Source organism: Tamandua tetradactyla, chromosome 16, assembly GCF_023851605.1.
Source record: "Tamandua tetradactyla isolate mTamTet1 chromosome 16, mTamTet1.pri, whole genome shotgun sequence".
Lineage (NCBI taxonomy): Eukaryota > Metazoa > Chordata > Mammalia > Pilosa > Myrmecophagidae > Tamandua > Tamandua tetradactyla.
The window spans coordinates 70,408,680-70,433,528 of record NC_135342.1 but is presented as its reverse complement, the minus strand read 5'-3'; the positions used below and the strand labels follow the sequence as shown (position 1 = coordinate 70,433,528).

The window sequence follows — 24,849 nt, the reverse complement described above, 5'->3', positions numbered from 1 at the left end:
TGTTGTACCATTTTACATTCCCACCAACAGTGGATAAGTGTGCCTCTTTCTCCACATCCCTTTGCAGCACTTGTCATTTCCTATTTTATTGATAATGGGCATTCTGGCAGATGTGAAATGATATCTCATTGTGGTTTTGATTTGCATTTCCCTAATAGCCAGGGAAGTTGAGCATCTTTTTATGTGCCTTTCAGCCATTTGTATTTCCTCTTCTGAGAAGTGTCTGTTCATGTCTTTTGCCTATTTTGTAATTGGGTTGTTTGTCTTTTTGAGTTGAACAATCTCTTTATATATTCTGGATACTAGACCCTTATCTGATATGTCATTTCCAAACATTGTCTCCCATAGTGAAGGCTGTCTTTTTACTTTCTCGACAAAGTTCTTTGATGCATGAAAGTGTTTAATTTTGAGGAGTTCCCATTTATCTATTTCTTTCTTCAATGCTTATGCTTTGTGTGTAAGATCTAGGAAACTGCCTCCTATTACAAGTTTTATAAGATACTTCCTTACATTTTCTTCTAACAGTTTTATGGTCTTAGAGCTAATGTTTAGATCTTTGATCCACTTTGAGTTAATTTACTTAAAGGGTGTGAGATATGGATCCTCTTTCATTCTTTTGCATGTGGATATCCAGTTCTCCAGGCACCATTTATTGAAGAGACTGTCCTGTCCCAGTATGTTGCCTTAACTGCCTTACCAAAGATCAATTGTCCATAATGAGAGGGTCTATATCTGAACACTCTATTTGATTCCATTGGTCGATATATCTGTCTTTTTGCCAGTACCACGCTGTTTTGACCACTGTAGCTTCATAATATGCCTTAAAGTCAGGTGGTGTGAGACTTCCAACTTCATTTTTCTTCCTCAGGATACTTTTAACTATTTGGGGCACCCTGTCCTTCTAGATAAATTTGCCACTTGGTTTTTCTATTTCTGAAAAGTAAGTTTTGGGGATTTTAATTGGTATGGCATTGAATCTACATATCGATTTTGGTAGAATTGACATCTTAACTATATTTAGACTTCCAATCCATGAACACAGTATGCCCTTCCATTTATTTAGGTCTTCTGTGATTTCTTTTAACAATTTCTTGTAGTTTTCCTTGTATAGGTCTTTTGTATCCTTAGTTAAATTTATTCCTAAATATTTTATTCTTTTGGTTGCAATTGTAAATGGAATTTTTTTCTTGATTTCCCCCTCAGATTGCTCATTACTAGTGTATAGAAACACTACAGATTTTTGAGTGTTGATCTTGGAACCTGTCACTTTGCTGTACTCATTTATTAGCTCTAGTAGTTTTGCTGTGGTTTTTTGGGGTTTTCAACATATAGTATCATATCATCTGCAAATAGTGAGAGTTTTACTTCTTCCTTTCCACTTTTGATGCCTTGAATTTTTTTTCTTGTCTAACTGCACTGGCTACAACTTCCAACACAATGTTGAATAACAATGATGACTGCAGACATCCTTGTCTTGTTCCTGATCTTAGGGGAAAACTTTCAGTTTTTCCCCATTGAGGATGATGTTATCTGGGGGGTTTTCATATATTCCCTTTATCACGGTGAGGAAGTTCCCTTCTATTCCTATCCTTTGAAGTGTTTTCAACAAGAAAGGATGTTGAATTTTGTCAAATGCCTTTTCTGTATCAACCGAGATGATCATGTGGTTTTTCTGCTTTGATCTGTTGATATGGTGTATTACATTAATTGATTTTCTTATGTTGAACCATTCTTGCATACCTGGGATGAATCCTACCTGGTTATGGTATATAGTTCTTTTAATGTGCTGCTGGATTTGATTTGCAAGAATTTTGGTGAGGATTCTTACATCTTTATTCATTAGAGAGACTGGTGTGTAATTTTCTTTTCTTATAGATCTTTGTCTGGCTTTGGTATGAGAGTGATGTTGGCTTCATAGAATGAGTTAGGTAGCTTTCCCTCCTCTTCAATATTTTTTTGAAGAGCTTGAGCAGAATTGGTACTAATTCTTTCTTGAATGTTTGGTAGAATTCACATGTGAAGCCATCTGGTCCTGGACTTTTCTTTTTTGGGCGCTTCTTAATGACTAATTCAATTTTTTTACTTGTGATTGGTTTGTTGAGGCCGCCTATTTCTTCTCGAGTCAATGTTGGTAGTTCATGCCTTTCTAGGAAGTTGTCCATTTCATCTACATTGTCTAGTTTATTAGCATAAAGTTGTTCATAGTATCCTCTCATTACCTCCTTTATTTCTGTGGGGTCAGTGGTTATGTCTCCTCTTGCATTTCTGATTTTATTTGCATCCTTTTTCTTCTTCTTTTGTCAACCTTGCTAAGGGTCTATCAATTTCACTGATTTTCTCATAGAACCACCTTCTGGTTTTGTTGATTTCCTCGATTGTTTTCATGTTCTCAGTTTCATTTATTTCTGCTCTAATCTTCATTATTTCTTTCCCTTTGCTTGCTTTGGGTTTAGTTTGCTGTCCTTTCTCTAGTTCTTCCAAGTGAACAGTTAATACCTCGATTTTTGTTCTTTCTACTTCTTTTTTCTTTCTTTTTTGATCTAGGCATTAAAGGCAATAAATTTCCTTCTTAGTGCCGGGATAACTTCAGCCGAGCAGACACTCGGCGAGCTGATAGTCACCGGGCAGCCTCGCGGCCAGAACCCTGGGTGGAAGGGGGCGAGCTCGCAGGGTGTAAACCTTGTGGTAAGCAGGGCCTAGCCATCTCGGCTAGGGGGCTAAAGGACTTGAGCTGGAGGCCAATAAATCAGCACAAAGCTTCTTTATTGTTACATTATATAAGCTATGAGTACTGAGGGAGCTCAAGTGCACAGAAGACCCCGAGCTTTCAGAGAGCTCAGGTTATATACCGTTGTACAGGGGGAGGAGTAGGGGAGGGGGCAGAGGGTTCGGGGGACCAATCACACATGCTAAAGGTAGTTGTCAGGCAAAGGTTGGAATTAGTTGGGGGTAGCATGAGCAGGTGGCAGAACAGAGAAGTGGAGCAAGTAACAGGAAGGCTCACGGTTTGGTGGTGAGCTACGGAAATGGGCGGTCTACAACAAGAGGGGGAAGGGGGGACAATGAGCTAGGTGACAGGCTTGAGAGACAGGGAGAGAATACAGAAATGATTAAAAAAATTTTTAAGTATGGCTAGGCTCCAATCCCTGAGAAATATGCCACATCTTAGTACTGCCTTTGCTGCATCCCATAAATTTTGATATGTTGTATTTTCATTTTTATTTGCCTCGAGATATTTCCTGATTTCTCTTGTAATATCTTCCTTGACCCATTGGTTGTTTAAGAGTGTGTTGTTGAGCCTCCATAAATTTTCTGGCCCTCTGCCTGTTATTGATTTCCAACTTCATTCCTTTATGATCCAAGAAAGTGTTTTGTATCATTTCAATCTTTTTAATTTTATCTTTTTATTTTGATCTAGCATATCGTCTATCTTTGAGAATGATCCACGAGCACTTGAGAAAGTGTTCTATATGTCTGCAATGTTCTATAAATGTCTGTTAAGTCTAGTTCATTTATTGTATTGTTCAAATTCTCTGTTTCTTTATTGATCCTCTATCAAGATGTTCTGTCCATTGAAGAGAGGGGAATTGAAGTCTCCTATTGTGGTCAATGTGTCTATTTCTCTTTTTAGTGTTTTCAGTGTTTGCCGCAAGTATTTTGGAGCACTCTGGCTCAGTGCATAAATATTTATGATTGTTATGTCCTCTTGTCAAATTGTTCCTTTTATTAATACACAATGTCCTTCTTTGTCTCTTTTAATTGTTTTACATTTGAAGTCTAATTTGTTGGATATTAGTATAGCTACTCCTGCTCTTTTCTGATTGTTATTTGCATAAAATGTCTTTTCCCAACCTTTCACTTTCAACCTATGGTTGTCCTTGGGTCTCCTGTAGACAGCATATAGATGGGTCCTGTTTTTCAATCCATTCTGCCAGTCTGTGTCTTTTGATTGGGGAGTTTAATCCATTAATATTTAGTGTTATTACTGTAAGGGGGGTACTTTCTTCTACCATTTTGCCATTTGGATTTTATACGTTATATCTAATTTTTCCTTTTTACCTTTACTGATAGTTTTCATTTCTACACTCTTCTCCACACTCTTCTCTGCTGCCTTTCCTATCTGTCTGTAGTGCTCCCTTTAGTATTTCTTGCAGAGCCTGTCTCTTGGTCACAAATTCTCTCAGTGATTCTTTTGTCTGACAATGTTTTAATTTCACCCTCATTTTTGAAGGACAATTTTGCTAGATACAGAATTCTTGGTTGGCATTTTTTGTCTTTTAGAATCATAAACATATCATACCACTACCTTCTCACTGCCATGGTTTCTGCTGAGAAATCTATGCATAGTCTTACTGGGCTTCCCTTGTATGTGATGGATTGCTTTTCTCTTGCTGCTTCCAAAATTCTCTCTTTCCCTTTGACATGTGACATTCTGATTAATAAGTGTCTTGGATCTATTCTGTCTTGGATACACTGCACTTCTTGAATCTGTAATTTTAAGCCTTTCACAAGAGTTGGGAAAGTCTCAGTGGGAATTTCCTCCATTAGTATTTCTCCTTCTTTTCCCTTCATGCACCTCATGTTGTCATTCAATTCCTGAGTCCCTGCTCATATTTTTCCTTTTACTCCCCTATATTTTCTTTTGCTTGTCAGATTTCAGATGGCCCTCCGCCAGTTCACTAATCCTTTCTTCTGCCTCTTGGAATCTAATATTGCAGGTTTACTTTTTTTTTCAACACTTCTGCTGTGCCTTCCATTCCCATAAGTTCTGTGATTTGTTTTTTCAGACTTTTTATTTCCTCTTTTGGTTCGCCCATTGCCTTCTTTATATCCTCCTTCAATTCATTAATTTGATTTTTGATGAGATTTTTCATGTCTGTTTGAACATCCTGAATTAATTGTTCCAACTCCTGTATCTCATTTGAATTGTTGGTTTGTTCCCTTGACTGGGCCATATCTTCAATTTTCCTAGTATGATTTGTTATTTTTTGCTGGTGTCTAGGCATTTAATTTCCTTAGTTATTTTATTCTAGAGATTGTTTTCACTATTTTACCTAGGGTTTTCTTGCTGGATGGCTCTGTTCTTTATCTGTCCTTTGACATTCAGTTCAGTTCTAGACCTGTAGCATAAATTTTGTTTAACAGAGCAGAAATTTTTTAGTTCTTTTCTTGTTTCTTGCCCTGCCTGTATGGAGCCTTTATTTTTCCTTAGGAGGGTCTACTTAGGTATTATAGACTCCAGTTAGATTTTCCCAGACCAGACTGGCCTCCTCTCAGGAGGAAAGAGTCACCTGCATCAGTTTTTCCTGAGGGTGAGACCCAGCAGGTTGACAGGTTTTCCTATGAAGCCTCTAGACTCTCTGTTTTTCCTATCCTGCCCAGTATGTGGTGCTTGTCTGACTGCGGGTCCAGCCAACATAAAGTGATGCAGTACCTTTAACTTCAGCAGACTCTTCCTGCTGGGAGTGTGTTTGAGATAGAGGAGAGGTTGTAGGCTGGCTTTAATTGCTTCAGATTTCCAGTTCCTGGGGTCTGAATTCCTTGAGGAAGGGATTTCACCTAAACTAAGCCCCCTCTCCTGAGGAAGGCACAGCCTCCAGGAATTACCTCCTTTCCCCTCACCAGCCTCTTTGTCTCTCAGACAAGCTTAATTCTGCCCTTGCCTGGGGCAATTGGAACCTGGGAAGCCTTGCAGTTGAATTTAAAGAGCAGTTAAACAGTAGAAACACAGCAAAAAAAAAAAAAAAAATTCCTTTTCAGAGCAGGACACACCCACACCCACCTCCCTTCCTTGGGTTTGTTAATTAAGAGCTTAAATTGGTACATTGCTCTATGTATCTCCATGTCCTATGTGCCTCCTCTTTTTTTTTTTTTTTTTTTTTTTTTTTTAGGGTCCAGACCTTTTCAAGGGTTTTGTGCTGTCCAATCCAAAAAACATGCGGGGTTTTTTTTCTATCAGCTCTGCCCCCTCTGAGCCAGAGCAAAAACTAGTAACTTTAGCTTTTATTAAAGGTTTAACTGAGCAGAGGTCCTATTTTTAGTAGTCATAATTTGTTAATTAATTCAACAATTGGAACTTGGTTGAGCTCAGCCCCTTGCCATTAGTAAAGTCTCTTTCCTATTCCCTCTGGGAACCAGCCTGTGGGGGAGGGGCACCAGCCTCAGCCACTTGGGGGACTCACAGTTCTGGGTGGGATTCCAGCTGATCCAGCTTGTCCAGACAGGGGTACGCTGTGTGTCCAGTGACTGATGTGGCCCCAGCAGTTATTCTGTACTGTTCCTGGCTATTTACTAGCTGTTCTGGAAGATGAACTAAATTCCACACCTCACTAAGCCACCATCTTGGAACAAGAGGATTTTATCATTTTTATCCTTACAATCTTATTGAGAAAAGACCCACATACCATAAAACTCACCTTTAAAGCATACAATTCAATGATTTTTGCATAGTCATAAAGATGTGCAACCATACAAGCGTATAATTTTAGAATTACTTTAATTATGTTCAAAAGAAAAAACTCATATTCATTTGCAATAAATCCCCACTCCCCATTTCCCAGCCTGTCAGACATGAATCAACGTTATGTCCCTAGAGAGGTGCCTGTTCTGGACAGCTTATATAAATGGATTCATACAACATATGGCCTGTGCTGGTTTGAAGCTGTATGTACCCCAGCAAAGACCGCGTTCTTTCAATCCATTCTTGTGGGTGCAGACCTATTGTTGGTGGGACCTTTTGATTAGATTCCAAGGAGATGTGACCCACACAATTCAAGGTGGGGTCTTAATCCTTTTACTAGAGTCCTTTATGAGAGAAACACCAGAGAAAAACACCCCTGGAGATGTTAAGAGATAATACACAGATGCTCAGCGAGAAAGCCATGGGAAGTGGAAGCTGAAAGCAATGAAACCTGGGAAACAAGGACCAGCAGACACTGGCCATGTGCTTTCCCATGTAACAGAGGAACCCTGGGTGCCAGTGGCCTTTCCCCAGAGAAGGTATCTTCCTCCTGATGCCTTAATTTGGACATTATCATAGTCTTAGATCTGTAAATTTATATACTAATGAATCATCATTGTTAAAAGAATAGGCTTGCTATCTTTTCTTTTTATAAAATTTTCAGCACCTTCTTAGATCCATTAGACTATTTTCAACTTGTAGGGAGTATAAAATAGAAACTATGTCCATGGCCTCTGGTTCACCTCTCTTACTCACTGTTGGTAATTTCAGGGCTCTGGCTTGGAGCTCTTCAATTTTCAAACTACATATTTTCTCCAAATTATTTCATCTATTTGTATGACAACAGCTACCATCTATAGACTAATGACTTCTATAGCAGAAGTAATTAGCTAAAACCCATGATCTCCTCTGCTGATATAGAGCTGTGACTAAGATGCAGCTGCAGGAGGGGTGCTGCCAATGTCCTGTCAACGTATATTGCATGTCCTTGACTTTTTATCAAACGTCACTACTTCACAGAAGAAATTGCTGGAATTTCTACTTCCATAGGTAACTACTATTACAGGTTCAATTTAGGAGGGATTTCTTATCCATCACTGTACAGCACAATTCACAAACGAAAATCCAATGAAGGTTTTTGATTAATTCCCCAAGACACTGGCTGGTAGGCTAAAATCAGGGTGTCGGGAGAGCTTTGTCCTTTTGGAGGCTCTAGGGGAGAATTAATTTCCTTGTATTTTCCATCTTCTATCCCATGGCTCATGGCTCTCTTCCATCCTCAAAACCAGCAGTGGCAGATTGAGTCTTTCTCTCTCCTTCTCACTGTAATTTATGACCTACAGAGAAGATCAATCACACAGCTCTTGAAGGAAGATAGGAATTTGAAGCCATGAGTGCTATCTGCATTAACTCCAGTACAGACGGTAGTGACCAGCTAGTTCCAATATATTCCCTAGTTTGACTAAAACATTCTAAGGTATCAAGTACAAGTTACATATGAACTAGCCTATTAGAACTACTTGATTAGGAATATTCAAAGGTGATATTTTGCAAATCTCTACTGTGACAGCACACCACAATCAGGGCCTAATTTACTACTGGAACACTAACCCTAAAGCTATCCTAAATCTCATCCTAGCCCTACCTCTAGGCCTATCTCTATCCCTAAAACTAATCTAATCCTACCCTACTACCACTCCTAATCATAACCCTAACACCTTGCATTAGCATGCAAAATGCTTGCATAAAAGTGAGTGAAATATACATTTCACTCAGTTTCAGAACTAAGTCACATAGGGTATTCATATCTCTTTAACAGAAACTTGCATGTCAACAGTGTTAGTATGTTGGTAAGTGCTTGAAGTATGAGAAAGATGCATTTCACTCAGTTTCCGAAACTCAGTAACACAGAGGATTCACAGCACTCTAACAACAACAGCATGACAACCTAACCCTAACTCTATCCTTACCCCTAATTCTAGGTTGCTTCAGTTAGGATGTGGCTCAACTGACTCAGGATGAGTCTTAATCCTATTATCGAAGGCCTTATAGGGAAGGTTACAGAGAGAGAAAAAAGTAGAGGGAACAGCCAGAAGCCGAAAATCAAGGAAACACAGAAAAGAAGGGAGAAGCCAGGAGAGAATGCCATGTGCACTCCGATCTGACAGAAAAGCCAAGGACGAATGATTGTCTGCAGCCAGCCATGAAAGCCATAGCCATTACCTTGATGATGCCTTGATTTTGGTCCTCTCCTAGCCTCAAAACCATGAGACAATAAATTCCCACTGTTTAAACCAATGGACTGCATGATGCTTGCTTTGGTAACCAGAAAACTAAAACAAGAGGATTTTAATTTAATTTAGGCCAAATTTCACACTTAAGTCCAAAATACAAATTTGTGAAGATAATGCTGACCAAATTAACTCCTTCTATAGTTTTAAACCACATCTAAGTGGGAAAAGAAGATGTGAAAGTCAAGTAACTCAGTCTATAAAATCCCAGAGTACAATCCAGTGATGCAAAATTGACTGCCATCTGTCCTTGGGAAAATATCCATAAGAGAAGAGCAACGTATCATTCTTGGAATGATGTTACTATCTATTTTAGTTTGCTAAGGCTGCCAGAATGCAACACACCAGAGATAGATTGGTTTTTAATAAAGGGGGATTTATTTAGTTAAAAACTTATAGTTCTTCAGAGGAAAGGCAGCTAACTTCATCTGAGGTTCTCTCTTACACAGGCAGGCACAGGGCGATTTCTGCTGGCCTGCTCTCCCAGCTTCTGGGTTCCCACAGCTTTCTCCAGGGTGATTCCTTTCTGCATCTGCAAAGGTCTGGGCTGAGCTGCCAGGGCTGAGATGAGGTATGCTGAGCTGCTTGGGCTGTGATGCGTTGAGCTCTCTCATTTAAGCATACAGCCAATTAAATTAAACACAACTCACTGCAGGAGATACTCCCCCCAGCCAACCGCAGGTACAATCAGTGATAGATGAGTTTCACATGCCAATGGCTCATGTCCACAGCAAGAGAATTAGGTACCGCCACTTGGCCAACTTGACACCTGAACCTAACTACCACACTATCTCAAAGAATTAGCACGCTATTTATAACAGGGATGGGTCTGCACTTTAAATAAAATTAACATTTCTTTCATAATCATCTTCAAGGCATTGTGAGGTCTCCCAAAGGAAATCTTTCTTTCTCACTTCTAGAAGACCTTCAATATCTGAATGTTGTTTGTTGACCCCTATTATCTCTTTTAGAAAATACCCATTTCATAATATACGATACATATATAATGGACATTTAAAGAATTCCTCTAAATAAGGTGGCAGAACTGGCAATAATAAACAGAAGTTTAAGGTACCTTCTAATAATTTCTCAGTGTGTCATTTGGATAATTAACAATTACTGATAACATTTATAATCTTAATGTCAATAGTATTTGTGAGTCACTCTCATATCTGAAGCATTGTGTTAAAAAGTCATGTCCGTATTCTCAGTTAAGTAATCAAAATATTTTCAGAGAAGATATCTTAAACCCAGGTGAAACCTGAAATAAGTGAATAAATTAGTGAACACTGTGGCAGAGCCATCCTCTTCCTACATTGTTTCCTGACTTTTTTCCTCACATCAGTTCAAAGGGGCCCAGTGCCTCCAACGGGGCTAGTACTTTTCAAGTTTTCCCACAGAATCCACTTTTATTACTGTTACTGGAGTAAACCTTGATGAAACAAATGCATGAAGAGATAAGAAAAATTTCTGAGCTCTCCAGCATTCCTTCAGAATGATGTCCTTCTAACTAATGGCACATTGGAAACCAGATTTGACACAAAGCCTGAAACAGTTATTTTTCTCAAAAAACATTTGAACTTGTTCTTCATGACTTTAAATATTCTTTTACCTGACATATTTGTATTCCTTACAGTTATCTCTTCGGAAACTGAAGAAATTCTCCCTAGGTCCATTTTTTACATTAATAATTCTATCGAAAATAATTCATTATATGGGATTTTATTTCAATCGGTCTTAGGTATGAGTCATATCTGAGATATTAAGTAGGAACAAAACAAAAAAGATAAAAGCTGGCCTGAGAATTGTTTATTTACATGAATATTTACTTCTCAGTTCTGACATAATTATATATTATACATTATTTGCATAAATGTTTCAGTACCATTGATAATATTACATTATTAAAGTGATCCAATTTCCTATTTAGATTCTTATTCTCAATTTCAAAATATGATTTAATTATCTCCCATGAGGAAAACCTGACCAGGACTTGCTAGTTCCCCCAACAGTAAAGACACAACCAATATTTCCACCATTGGCAAAAGATATAGAGTTCCTGTTTTAATTTCATGTTTAATATTCAATGATGTAACAGGATAAACGTTCTTAGCAAAATGTCTGGTTTAAGAGAATTATTTGAAAGTGCTCAGCCCAGCTTTTTTCTGACATAATGAAATAGAAACATAATGCCTACCTCAATGGTGTACTGTTGAAAACACTATTTTTTCGGCTAGTCATTCCCTAGCAACTATGCCAGGTTGTGTTTTTCTGATATCATGTTGGAGGGTATCCACTTGACTTTCCTGTAAATAAGTCTCCATCTTCAGGCTTGTCTTTGTACTGTGCCTGATGAAGAGAAAAGGAGAAGAATATGAAAGATATGTTTATGGATAAAAACCTGGCATAATTACATATTCCACAAATAAAATATTAATTATTTCACAAAGACTACGGGTCAACTGAACAGCTCCCAAAGACTTATGAAGTCTCAAGGGTGGTTCACCCATTTCTTAAATAGCTCTTACTATTTAATCCCATCTTTAAATATGTATCACCTTTAGAAGGCCAACTGAAGTAATATATAAAACATCAGTTACTTCATATTCATTCCTCCATTGAAAGTGTCAACTTTAATACTCTAGGTAGAGGACACAGGTATAGGGCTCATGGCTGCCATCTTCAATCAGAAACTTACTGATACAATTGCAAAGCACATAAAACCACCTGCAACAACTTATTAAAAACTGCAGCCCCAACAATCTAGCCCTCTAATCATGTTTGTGACTTAAACTTTTAAAAACACTGAAAAATAAACAAGGCACTTACCATTATAAAGAACAGAGAAAAGAAGCTGTTGCTTCAAATCCACACTGGGAAGTCACCTGGACTCCACAAGGACTAAGGGCCAAATGAGCAACTGCCAAAGTCACAGATTTATAAAAACCCAGGGTGGCCCACCCATTTCTTAAATATCTCTCTATTTAATGTTGACATCAAATATTTAACACCTTAAAAGGCCATGTGAAGTCATTAGATTAAAGGGAAGTTTAACATTAAGTGGATTTAGATTCAGATTTTGATCACCTAGGCAATAAATCTATATCATAACACCTTTCCAAGCATGTCTTTGATTCTGTGCTTTCTGGTTTACAGAAACATAAACCTTTTGCTGTCAGTTATGTTCAGTACTGTTGTTTCTTAAATATTTTGGATTGGCAATATTTTTTATTATGTTATATGGACAGCCTTGCCTCACTTATTCTTTTCACATTTTCCTCAGCTCTTCCTGAAACATTTCTTTCAGCCACAGTGATGGTAAAGTTTACACATCAATTTGACTAGACCGTGCCACTCAGTTGTTTAAGAGAATACTAATCCAGGTGCTGTTTTAAGGTGTTTTGTAGAAGTGATTAAATGCTACAGTCAGTTGATTTTAAGTAAAAGAGATTATCCTTGATAATCTGGGTGGGCCTAATCCATCCAGCAAGAAGCCTTAAAAGCAACTTGAGGCTTCCCTGGAGAAAAAGAAATGAATAGGGGCATTCTCTGGTGCCTAAGAGTTTCAGCCTGTCCTTTTAGTGGGCCTGCCCTAAAGATTTCATTCTTGCCTGGACAGCCCCAAATTACCAAGGGAAAATCGGGTTGCTACTATCCAATTAAGGAATGGAAGAGTATGTCTGAAAGAAAGTTCACCACTCCCTTTCCCTACTTCCCGTCAACCATCCTATATAAACCGTACCCCTTCCCCTGCTTGGTGCTGTCACCATCTTAGGCTTCAGCCTGCTTGCGCATAGCCTCCCAATAACTCCTCTGATGGAGGGAAAAAAAAAAAAAAAGAACGTCTGGAATATAAGAAATTACTTACAGCATCTCTTAACATTCTCATGTTCGGTGGTTAACGTCCATGGCAAACTACAACAACCCAGTTTAGGCAGCAGGGTTAACATTTGTAGAGTGGACAGCAGATAACCAGATATTCTTCGTGGGCCTTCTTCTTGTGGGTACTTCAAGAAACTTGAGTTGGCTTCCCTTACTCTTGAGGAAATGAACAGAAGATTCTGTCTTTTTCACATCGTTGTGATGGGCTCACGGGGGCATGAAGACAATGATGATCCAGGATCCAGATGCAGCGCTTGTAAACTGATGGAAGTATCTGTGAAACCCTACACGATTCCTTCTCACCACGTCTTCTTACCGGAGCCAGGTAATCACACAACAGGTTGTTTAATTTTTTATTCACTTGAAAACACAGTAAACAGCCTTCAGTCACCGGGTCCCCACCGGTGAACTGGATTCTGGACGTCAGTGATCCTAAGGCGAGATACCGGGGCCTTTAAAGGGTCGCTGAGGTGAAGCCCACCACCAGGCTCCCCCGCAGCCGGCCAACCACCTGTCAATGTCGTGCTCTCTCTGACCTCGGTTCTCAACCAGAGTTGGGGAGCCAGGCATCGCGAGGGCCCAAAAGAACCTCAGAGCACGTAAGGCTTTTCTCTGCGGCCAGGAACTAATTCCGGAGACTTCGGGACACCAATAAAATCGGCAGGTCTCTGGCCGGGCACTGATCCTGACTCCTTGGACCAAGCAGTAAAAAGTCCCAACTTCCTCTGTCAGGGAAGAAGTCCTGACTTTTCCGCCATGAACAGTCTCCGGCCTTTCCCTCCTGAGCCTAAAATCTGACCTATGACGCTAACGACCATGTCCCCAGTTCTCCCTGAAGGGACTAATCCCCTCAGGGATCAGCCATCACCTGAGGCGCCGCCACCCGAAGCGACCCGGACCGGAAGTGCCTGCGAGACGCGCACCCTCGAGGCCGACGCTTCCGGTGCCGGCGCGCCGGCGCGGGGGCCGCAGAAGCGCGGGACCGGCTCTCGGCCCCGGGGCAGTAGGTTGGGTGCGGGCGGTACTGTGGAGTAACCGCGTCCACCCGGAGCCGCAGACTGGACTCGGCCCTCACCGCGCTGCCGGCCAGACTTTCCCCAGCTCCGCCTGGTGGCCGCTCCTGGTTGAGTCCGAGCGGCGGGGACGGCTGCACAGCCGCCGGGTCTCCCTGGAGCCGGCAGACGCCTTTTGACGAAGACCGTCCTGGGGACAGGGTCATCCGCTGCCGGATGCCTGGGCCCGGAGCCTCCTCGGGCTGCCGGTCCCCAGTCCATCAGGACCCAGCCTCAGCACGCTGCGGCTATCTTACTGACTCATCCGCAGCCGCCGTGTATGGGGTCCGCGCGATAACAATAATAAATGGATCCCCCTGAGGAATTCCTTAGCCTTTCGCTTTTTATTGGCTCTTAAGAATTGGACTAATACCCCAATTAATATGGTATCATTAAAAATTGGAATGTATACAGCAGAATAATGATTTTAGTAGAATTAAGAGGAAACTGGGGTAAGAACTCATGTAAATTCCAGTTTTCAGGCTAGATTTTCAGGGGAGGTGTCTTGTGTGTGTGTGTGTGTGTGCACATGTTTTTTACTGAAAGTCTCAATGTGATTCATATACAATGGTATTTAATAACAAATCCCATACTCAATTTTTAAAATACAATTGTTAACATAAAAGTAAAATTAAGCTACCTTTCTTCAGTTGTCAAAGATAACTGTAAAGAACGCAAAAATAATGAAGTAAAGAATACAGTTATAATAGGTGGAATACCATCTAAATTGATGGCTATCTAAAAATGTGTTTTTAGAGGAAAATAGTGAGTTCAGGGTTTTGTATCAAATATGTAGTCTCCAATCAGCCATTGGCTAGAAGGGCCTCCATTTGAGGGGATGCTAGGAAGAAGAAATTTTCCTTTCCTCTTCATTGACCTACTGTAGATGTGGGAGATAGGGTTTCCTTAAATCCTGGTAATAAAAGTGTATATCCTGTGAGAATATCCGGTGAGTGGTTGCCTGAGAGGCACTGGGCCCATTTGAACTGATGGTGGAAAGAAAGCCTACAAAACAGCGTAGGAAGAAGTTGACTCTGCCATAGTGTTCACTAAGTTATATTCACTGGATTCAGGTTTGCACCTGCGTTTAAGACATCTTATCTTAATATATTTTGACTAATTAAATAAGGGAACAGATACAATCTTTTAAGACAATGCCTGGGATATAAGTGGCTGAACAGAATTAGGTTGTCATTAAGATTAAAAGACATCATAATTTATCAAATTACCTAACTAAACTCAAATCTAAGTAGAAAGTAATAGAAAACAAGCAGTGTTAAGTCAGTGACGGTAGCTTCAAAACCAGTTATTTGAGTCTCTAGAAGTCTTATTTCTGACTCTGAGATTAAATAAGTGAGGAAATATGGATGAGGCTTCTCCCAGCAGTTTACTGAGCCCAGTGCTGCCTCCTTGTTTAAAGGAAATCTTTTCTAAGGTCAGCTCCATATATATTGTGGATTATGAAATAGTATTTCCAATGAAGAGATGATGAGGGCCAAGAATGGATGGACATTCAGATGTAGAAGGCCTGCTAGATGAGAAAGAGAACGTGTGTGTGTGTATATGTGTGCATATGTGATGAAGAGAGATAGAGTGAGGTTTCTTGACATAACAATATCTCTGAAATCAGGGAAATTTACTTTGGATCCCATAAGGATGACCATGGAAGAGATGCTAATTTGAGTGAGTGCAGATTGTGTGCTGTCCTGAACCACGCTATTTTGAGATTGTAATATCATTCCTAGGATAATACTTTGCAGTTTTGTGGATATTATCCCAAAGGCAGATGGCCATCCAGTGTTATTTAATTGGATTTTGTGGGAAACTGCTTATGGCACCGGCAGTGTGCCGGCCATCTTGTGGTCTGATGCCTTTTTAGGTACTAACTCAAGTTAAGTTTCTATCTCAAGTTAAGTTTCTGTTTCCTCACTTCTGCTCTGCCCTTCCCTGAAATCAGCTGACCAACCTTGGCTGATCTGCCTTTCCAAGCTTAGTCTCTGCTGACTGGTTGCTTAACTGCAGGGTAATGCCCAACCTCTGCTGACGTCGGATTCAAGTCACCTCCCCTTCCTTACTGCATAAATACCCTGGATTCGCCCTCAATAAATGAGACTTGATCAGAATCCTGTCTTGTCTCCGTTCTCTGTGTCTCTTGTCCCCCCAATTCTCACTCCCTCCCTCAGGTCCAGGTTCGTCTGTCCCGCGGGTCGGGTCAGGATTTATGTTTGGAATGATATAGACTGAGGTACATGACTGTCACCTCCTTGTTTTCCACTTAGAATTGGTTTAGATGCCACAGATTAAAACTGAAAGACTGGGGTTTGGGTGCTCCTTAAGAAAAAATCAAACCCAGGTATAGGCACACCCTCAGCCTTGCACTCAAAGTAAGAACTCGCCAGTCCAAATGCAGTTCCTCAGTGGGTCCCATTAGAGGGGAAATGATTCTATATGTTGTATACAAATTCTCTATAAAGAATATTTAGCTTAAGAACAACTTGCAGCTTTTTTCTGGGCATTCTAGTATCACAAACAGAAGTGTTGTCCCCCTAAATGGAGGGGGCAAGTAGATTCTTAGCAAAGAAGGCTTTGGACTTTATGATCCTGCTGCTGTTAACCCTTCAGCTTCTCTTCTTTTGTCACCTCCCAGGGATTCAGAAGGAGTTTATTTGGTCAGTATTATCTTCATAGATTTGTGTGTTGAGCTTAAATGAGGCCTAAAACACCATTGTTTTAGTTTCCTGGCTACCAAAGCAAACATCATGAAGTGCATTTGTTTAAACTGGGAATTTAAGGTCTCACGATTTTGAGACTAGGAGAAGTCCAAAATTAAGGCATCATCAAGGTTATTTTCTTTTCTCAGAAGCCTGTGGCATTTAGGGCTGGCTGTCAATGATCCTTGGTTGTTGGCTTTTCTGTCACAGGTAGTGGACATGGCATTCTCTCCTGGCTTTTTCCTTCTCTTCTGGATTCCCTTGACTTTTAGTTTCTGGCTGCTCCCTCTAGTGTTTTTCTCTCTCTGGGGCCTTCCCTATAAGGCCTTCAATAATAGGATTGAGATTCACCCTGAGTCAGTTGAGCCACACCCTAACTGAAGTAATCTATAATTAGGGGTAAGGAAGGATAGGGTTTGGGTTAAGTTGTCATGCTGTTGTTGTTAGAGTGCTATGTATCATCGCTGTTACTGTGATGGTTAGGTTTTGGTGTCAACTTGGCCAAATGACTATACCCAGTTGGTTGGCAAGCATTTGCCTGACCATTGGTGCAAGGATATTTCCTGGCTGGTTGATTAAATCATCAGTCATTTGATTGCATCTGGGGCTGATTACATCTGTGATCAACTAAGGCATGTTACCCATAATGAGATAGTCCAATCAGTTAAAGGCTTTTAAGAAGGAAAGACTCTTTCACTGCTTCTTCTGCTAGCAAGCCTGTCCTGTGGAATTCATCCAGACCCTTCATCAGAGCCGCCAGCCTCACAGCCTGCTCTACAGATTTTGAACTCTTCATTCTCACGGTTGTGTGAGACTCTTTCATAAGTCCCATATTTACAGATCTCTCCTGTTGATTCTGTTTCTCTAGAGAACCCTAACACAGTGAGTTTCTGAAACTAAGTGATACACTGTTGATGTGCTAGTTTCTGTGAAAGAGTTTTGAATGCCATATGTCACTTAATTTCTGAAACAGAGTGAAATGTTTATTTCACTTACCTTTATGCAAGTATTTTGCTTGCTAATGCAAGGTGTTAGGGTTACGGTTAAGATTAGTGGTAGGGGTAGGGTAGGATTAGGGTTGTTAGCTTTAGCTTTAAGGCTAGGACTAGGGGTAGGTCTAGGGTTAGTTTTAGCATAGCATTAGGGTTAGGGTTCCAGTGGTAAATTAGGCACTGACTAGGGTTAGTTTTAGCATAGCATTAGGGTTAGGGTTCCAGTGGTAAATTAGGCACTGATTATCCATGGTGTGCTATAGTAATAGAGATATGCAAAATATCACTATTAGCTACTCCTAATCAAATACTCATAATAGGCAAGTTCCTTTGTAACCATATATTTGATACCTTAGAATATTTTAGTCAAACTACAGAATATAATGGAAGTTGCTGATCTCTCCTAACTGCACCAGTGGTAATGGGGAAGGGATGAGCTCAGGGCTTTAAATTCCAACTTCCTTCAAGAGCTGTGTGATTGATCCTCTCCATAGGTTATAAATTACAATGGGAAGTACTGCTACTGAACTGGGATCCTTAAATGCAATGGGATAATTGGATCTTGTACTTAATTTCCAAAGACAAAGTGGGCCTGGTTACCATAATGGACAACAGAGTCAAAGCAGTAATCTGAATACTCTGACTCATAAGAGACCTATGGCATTAACTAGTTGATCATAGTGTCCTTAGAAGAGAAATAGGAGGGCAGTCTACGAAATCCTAACTTGATCTCTATAAACAGAGGCGTTCTAAGTCAAGTGAACAGATACCTAGCTTGAATCACCAACATAGAGAGTCACATCCCCTCAATCAGTTCCCAGATTTGAGGCAGTTTCCAGATTCAGAACCCAGTGAGTGAAGGAGAGTCTCCTTGAGGATCTCACCACCCTGCCAAAAATGTATTTTGTTAATCTGTCTCTCAGCCTTCTCCAAAGGGACCTATGACCTTTTGCCAGGGTGACTGTACCCTGGAGAAAAGGAAATGATCAGCTATTTGAGGGATTAGACACTGGCTGGGAAGTGATATTAATTCCAAGAGACCCAAAGTGTCACTGTGGTCCAGCAGTCAAAAGAGGAGTTTATCGAGGTCAGGTGATCAATGGAGTTTTCTCTCAGGCTCATCTCACATTGGGTGCACTGGGTCCATGAACCCATTCTGTGGTTATTTCCCCAGTTTCAGAATGCATAATTGGATTAGACATACTCGGCCACTAGCAAAATCCCCACATCAATTACCTGACTTGCGAAGGGAAGTTAATTATGGTAGGAAAGGTCAAGTAGAAGCCACTAGAAGTGCTTCCACCAAGCAAAATAGTAAACCAAAAACATTACCACATTCCTGGATGGGTTGCAGAGATTAGTACCAGTATCAAGGACTTGAAGCATGCAGGAGTGGTGATTTCCACACATCCTCATTCAGTTCTCCTATTTGGCCCATATAGAAAACGGATGGATCTTGGAGGATGATGGATTATTGCAAATTCAACCACATGGTAACTCCAGTTGCAGCTACTGTTTCAGATGTGGTTTCATTACTTGAGCAATTAACATTTCCTATGTATCTGCTACACGTGCATTGATCTGACCTAGTAAAGAGCACCAGACGTGGTTTGCTTTCAAATTCATCAGTTTATTTTCACTGTCCTACCTCAGGAATACATTAACTCTCCAGCCCTGTGTCATAATTTAGTCCAAGAGAACTTGATCAACTTTCTCTTGCACAGGACAACATATGCATTCATTCCATTGATGACATTATGCTAATTGAGCCTAGTAAGCAAAAAGTAGCAAATATTCTACACTTATTGGTAAAACATTAGCCGGTCAGAAAGGGAAATAAATCTGACAAGAGTTCAGGGGTTTTCCACCTCAGTGAAATTTTGGGAGGGGGCCAGTGGTATGGGATGTATCAAGATATCCCTTCTAAGATGAAGAAAAAGTTGTTGGATCTGGTCACTCCTTCAACCAAAAAAAGGAATGCTACACTTAGTGGGCCTCTTTGGATTTTGGAGGGAACATTTTCCTCATTTGAGTGTGCTAGTCCAGATCATTTGTCAAATGGCAAAAAAAGCTGCTAGTTTTTAGTGGGAATTGGAACAAGAGGGGACTCTGCAACAAGTTCAGTCTGTCATGCAAGCTGCTCTGCCCCTTGAGCCCTATGATCCAGCAGATGTGATGGTGACAGTGACAGTGGCACCTTGAGGTGACAGTGGCAGATAACGTTGTTGTTTGGAAACTTTGGCAGTCCCTGTAGGTGAATCTCAGTGCAGATCTTTGGGGCAAAGCCCTGTCAATATCTGTGGATAGCTCTTCTCCTTTTGGGAAACAGCTTTAGGTTTGCTAACCATAGTAGACACTGAACACTTCACCGTGAGCCACCAAGTTACCACATGACCTGAGTTGCCCATCATAGACTGGGTGTTATCTTACCCACCAACCCATAAAGTTGGGTATTCGCATCAATACTCCATTGTCAAATGGAGGCAGTATATAATAGATTGGACTTGAGCAGACCCACAAGGCACGAGTTAAATTAGGAAGTGGCAGAATGCCCATGGCCATTATATCCTCCCTCCACTCACTATACATTATCAATCTCAACTGCTTCCTCACCTGTTTCCATGTATATAATTACTCTCTACATGCTAAAGAGTCTTCTGATTGCTGTTTTCATCCTGGACATCTTTCCTGACTTAGACCAAATATATGTTAAGAGTCTGATGCTGAGTCAGACCCTGGGTTCTCTGAAGTTTCAGTGCTCTTAGGTTACTTCCCTGTCAGCCCCTCAGGAGGATTCCATAATTCTAGTCACAGAAAACTTCCCTCCCAGATGCTGTGATTCAGCATCTACTGAAGATCTGAAATGAGGCTTGATAAAAGACACTAGTGGGTTACTGAAAAGCTACAAGAGCAGAGTTAAGGTGAAAGTTGAATACTTAACTACAGTTACAAATATTCTTGTAATTGCTTGTTGATGAATAGAGCAGAGACATCAGTAATCAACAGTCCAGAAGAAGCAGCATAATTTCAGATGCTCGGTAAGTGTTCAGAAAGATATTCACTGATGGAGTATTACGTTCCTAAGTGTACCTGACTTGGCTGCACTTCAAACCTTAGAATGATGCACACCCTGCAAAACAGCTTGTGACACTTACAAAGCTCTTTGCTGTTTCGCTTTGGTCTCAAACAGCAGGGCCCAGTTAGCAATAAATGTACCCTTATTAAGAGATCTGGCTACTTTCTGTCAGGTCTTCTCATTTGTGTCATCACCATTGGGCATGTTTTCTATTTTATACTTCCTACAAGTTGAAAACAGTCTACTGAATGCAAGATAATATTAAAAATGTCTTAAAGAGAAAAGATAGGAAGATTATTCTAAGCCAGTTGCCCATTAAAATGATGGTCTTGGCTGGATTTCTGATCCTGCTTCCTGCCTGTTACTCCACGACATGCAAAGCCTAGAAGCAATACGTTTTACTTCTTAGAGAAAGTTATGACTCCCTTCACATTTTTATAACCCAAACGGTATATCTAAATATGTGCTTTGCTTTCATCTCATATGTCAGCAGCAATGATGCTTCCTCCCACATGTGAATAAATGATAACACTGTTCTTAGTAAACTACTCTGGAAAGCAAAAGCTATATAAATATCTGTTGGTGTTGGTTTCCACTACAGAAACCTAGCAACCTGGCAACAATCGCATTATAACTCAGAGTCAAACTACACTTCACCGGTTACAATTTCACATTTCAGAGAGCTATGCACTGTCATTGTTTTAGAGAGAATTAAATATTAAAAAAGGGAAGATAACCCAACACTTAATTTTATAAGCAAAACCTAAAACAGGAAAGGGAGGGAGGAAGAGAAAGAGGAAGAAAGGAAGGGAAAGAAACAGGTGGAAAATAGGTTTAACAATGTAATGAAGTTTGTTTAAGATCCAAAGAACTTAAACAAACTTAAAAAATCAATGCAAAGTGCCCCACAGCATTTAAACTTCCAGCTTAAATGTCCAGGCAGTATTTTCTATACATTATGACTTTCTTTCTCTGTAGAAGCAGACAGCTGAAAAGAAATCTCCCTTCATCTCCCTAGAGGGTATCCATTTGGGAGGTGGAGGCAGGAGGTGAGGCAGGAGGTAAGGTGGAGAATTGCAGCTCATCTCCAGGGGCCATGGTGGTTCAGATCACAACTCTGGGTCTAGGGTAAAAAAGAGAAGGGAAATAGAAACCTGTTAGAGAACCGTGGAACCACTGTGAGCCTGACGGGAAGGAGGGGCCTCTAGACTGGCGTCATCCATCACTTCAGGAGAGGGAAGAGCCAGTGCTCAGGGAGCCCATCACTCCCCTTAGAGCCTCTGCCAGCCCCGTCTTTCCAGTGTCTCACTGACCGTCTCCTCTCCTGCGTCAGGATCAGAGCCACTTTCCTCCCTTCTCCCCTCTCTGCTTCACGCACTGCTACCCTCATTTACTCCCACATCAACTCAGTCCCAGAACTGCTTGAATGGCAGCCCTCCTGGCGTTAGGGTGGGCAGACACTGAACCTGCTGCACTGCCAGATGCCAACTCAGAGAGGGCCAGGAAGTAGGAAAGGCTGAGCAGGAACCCCCCACCGCACCCATGTGCCGCAGCAACTACCCTTGCACACTGAGACCATCCTGATGAGAAAGTGAAAACCAATGTGGAGTAGAAATTTATGCTGTGTAAAACAAAATGCATGAAACATTCTGGGATCCGAACAAGTACTTCAATTCAGAACAGAATTGCTTTGTCTCTTGCTCTGAAAATAAACGTTTAAACCATTTCATACATGATGAAACAGTAAAATGGCACTGTGCGCACTGGATCCCCAGTAAAAGGGCGTGTATGCAAGTGCATTTCGGAAGCATTCATTTAAGAAACTTTGGGTCTCTGGGTGAATATTCGAACATCCTCACCTGGGCATAGTAGGTGGACCCTTCTTGAAAAAAAATTTCTTAAAGTTGTATACTGTTTTGAGAAACAATTTTTTTGCACACAAAGTTTGGATCTCTAGGCATTGTTCACCTCCAGGAGGGCACACCTTCTTTCTAATGCACACATCCTCTCTTCTAGCTCTTTAATTTTACTTAAGGAGAAGAATGACAAGTAAAAATGTGAATAATTACTAAATGCTTGTGGTTGATACCTCTAGAATAAAATTAGAACATGGAACTATTTTGCTATTACTGCTATTAAATCTAAATGATTGATTTTAAAACATAATCATACTAGCAAAAGCTGATTTTAAACTTCTTTTTGAGAACCAGGCAAATGGAACAAAAATATAAATATTTCTTAATTTCTGCATGCTGTACCTTGCTGCTTCAAGTGAGAATAAGTCAATTCACATATTCCAGGCATATAAAGAAAAACATGATGTATAAACTTTAACCAGGAGCTGTCAGCCAGCACGTCTTCATGCTGTGCTCACTGACGTTATACAGAACCGTGTCTGCCCTTTGAAACAACTGCCAAGTATGTATAAGTTAAAGGGCTAATTATGTGACTGGATGATCTGTCACCAGTACAAAATTAGATGATAAGGGATTTATCGTATTACTGCGTGGATCTCACACAGAGATGACCACAGACGAATCAATATAACCCGACAGTTTGTTGTATATGAAGCAGTTTGATTTTTCTGTTTCCACTTCTGACTCAAGCATGATTATTTTCTGTTTACTTTCCAACATGACACAATTTTACTACAAACTGATTTATCAAACAAGTTTTTGAAACTATTTACTTCCAAAGCCATCAAATCAGAAAAAAATGGGTAAATGAAATGTGTACATTAAAATGTAAATGGTGATTATAAATAGTCAGGAGGATCAATATTTTATGAATTTTTCAAAGACACAGGTCACACATTTCAGATTGAAACAGTGTAATTGACTATGGCTCAAATATTCTAATAAAGTACTGTTTACCAGCAGAGAATGTATGTACAGGACATAATTGCATACATCACTTAAAATCAGAATATGAACAAATGTTAGAAATTGCTTTATAAAGTGAATAATGACAAGTTAAGATAGGGGGGGGCCAAGATGGCAGCTTAGCAATGTGCACATTTTAGTTCATCCTCCAGAACAACTACTAAATAACCAGAAACAGTACAGAACAGCTCCTGGGGCCACGTCAATGACCAGACACACAGCGTACCCCAGATTGGACCAACTGGACTGGCTGCAAGCTCCACCCCACCCCCAGAACCGTGAGTTCCCCAGGCCACGGCAACCAGCGCCCCTCCCCCACAGGCTGCTTCCCCGAGGGGAAAGGAAAGGGACTTTAACAGCAGCAGGGGCTGAGCCCAACCAAACGCCAATTGTGGACTTAATTAACAAATTCTGACTACTAAAAATAGGCCCCCAGCACAGGTGAACCTGGTCAAAGCAGAGGTGGCTCAGTTTTGTCCCAGTGCCAAGAGGACAGGGCTGACAGAAAAAAGAAAAAATAAAAAGAAACAGAGGTTTTTGTGGCTGTGTTTCTACAAAGGCTTGACTGCCTTTGGATACAGCAGCATGACTTCTCAGGCCGCAACTGCCCCAGGCATAGGCAGAAACAAGCTCTTTTGAGGGCTTGTCTGGAGCCTGTGCCTTCCCCAGGGAGGGGTGAAGCCCAATTCAGGTGGAATCCCTCCCTCAAGGAATTCAGATACCAGGGCTTGGTAATTTGAAGCCATTAAAACCAGCCTACAAGCTTTCCTCTGTCTCCACCACATCCCCAGCCACATCATCTTATGATGATGATGATCCCCGCAACATCATTTTATGCTGGTGGGACCTGCAGGCAGACAGGAGTCACATACTGGGCAGGATAAGAAAAACAGAGTCCAGAGACTTCACAGGAAAGTCTTTCAACCTGCTAGGTCTCACCCTCAGGGAAAACCGATGCAGGTGACTCCTCCTGACCGAAGGCCAGTTTGGGCTGGAAAAATCCAGCTGGGGTCTATAATACCTATGTAGGCCCTCTTAAGGGTCGGGGGAAAAAGGCACCATACAAGCAGGGCAAAAAACAAGAAAACAAGAACTGAAAAATTCTCCTCTGTTAAACGAAATCTAAGCTAGAGGACCTGAAAAAGCTGAACTGAATGTCAAAGAACAGATAGACAACAAATTCATCCAGCAAGAAAACCCTAGGTAAAAGAAGTGCAAGCAATCTCCAGAATAAACTAATTAAGGTAATTAAATACCTAGACGCCAGCAAAAAAATAAAAATCACAACTAGGAAAATTGAAGCTATGGCCCAGTCAAAGGAACAAACCAGCAATTCAAATGAGATACAGGAGCTGAAACAATTAATTCAGAATGTTCAAACAGACATGGAAAACTTCATCAAAAACCAAACCAATGAATTGAGGGAGCATATAAAGAAGGCAAGGAATGAACAAAAAGAAGAAATTGAAAGTCTGAGAAAACAAATCACAGAACTTATGGGAA

At 40.7% G+C, this 24,849-nt stretch overlaps 1 protein-coding gene and 1 long non-coding RNA gene across 5 annotated transcripts in view; both read right to left on the bottom strand.

The window, feature by feature from the left end:
- LOC143659777 (double homeobox protein B-like) overlaps nucleotides 1-13,532 on the bottom strand; it is a 30,585-nt gene extending 17,053 nt beyond the window's left edge. For 2 of the 3 annotated variants that reach the window (XM_077133088.1, XM_077133090.1), the window contains exons 1-3: nucleotides 12,620-13,532; nucleotides 11,581-11,671; nucleotides 10,949-11,100 (exon numbers count right to left, since the gene is read on the bottom strand). The gene's annotated coding sequence lies outside the window, so the exon portion shown is untranslated. The remainder of the gene's footprint in view (nucleotides 1-10,948; nucleotides 11,101-11,580; nucleotides 11,672-12,619) is intronic. The other variant, XM_077133089.1, reaches the window with a different exon arrangement.
- Nucleotides 13,533-20,262: 6,730 nt separating this feature from the next.
- Nucleotides 20,263-24,849, bottom strand: part of LOC143659776 (uncharacterized) — a 53,927-nt gene continuing 49,340 nt past the window's right edge. For both annotated transcript variants that reach the window (XR_013163717.1, XR_013163714.1), the window contains exon 4: nucleotides 20,263-21,587. This is a non-coding gene — a long non-coding RNA (uncharacterized LOC143659776). The remainder of the gene's footprint in view (nucleotides 21,588-24,849) is intronic.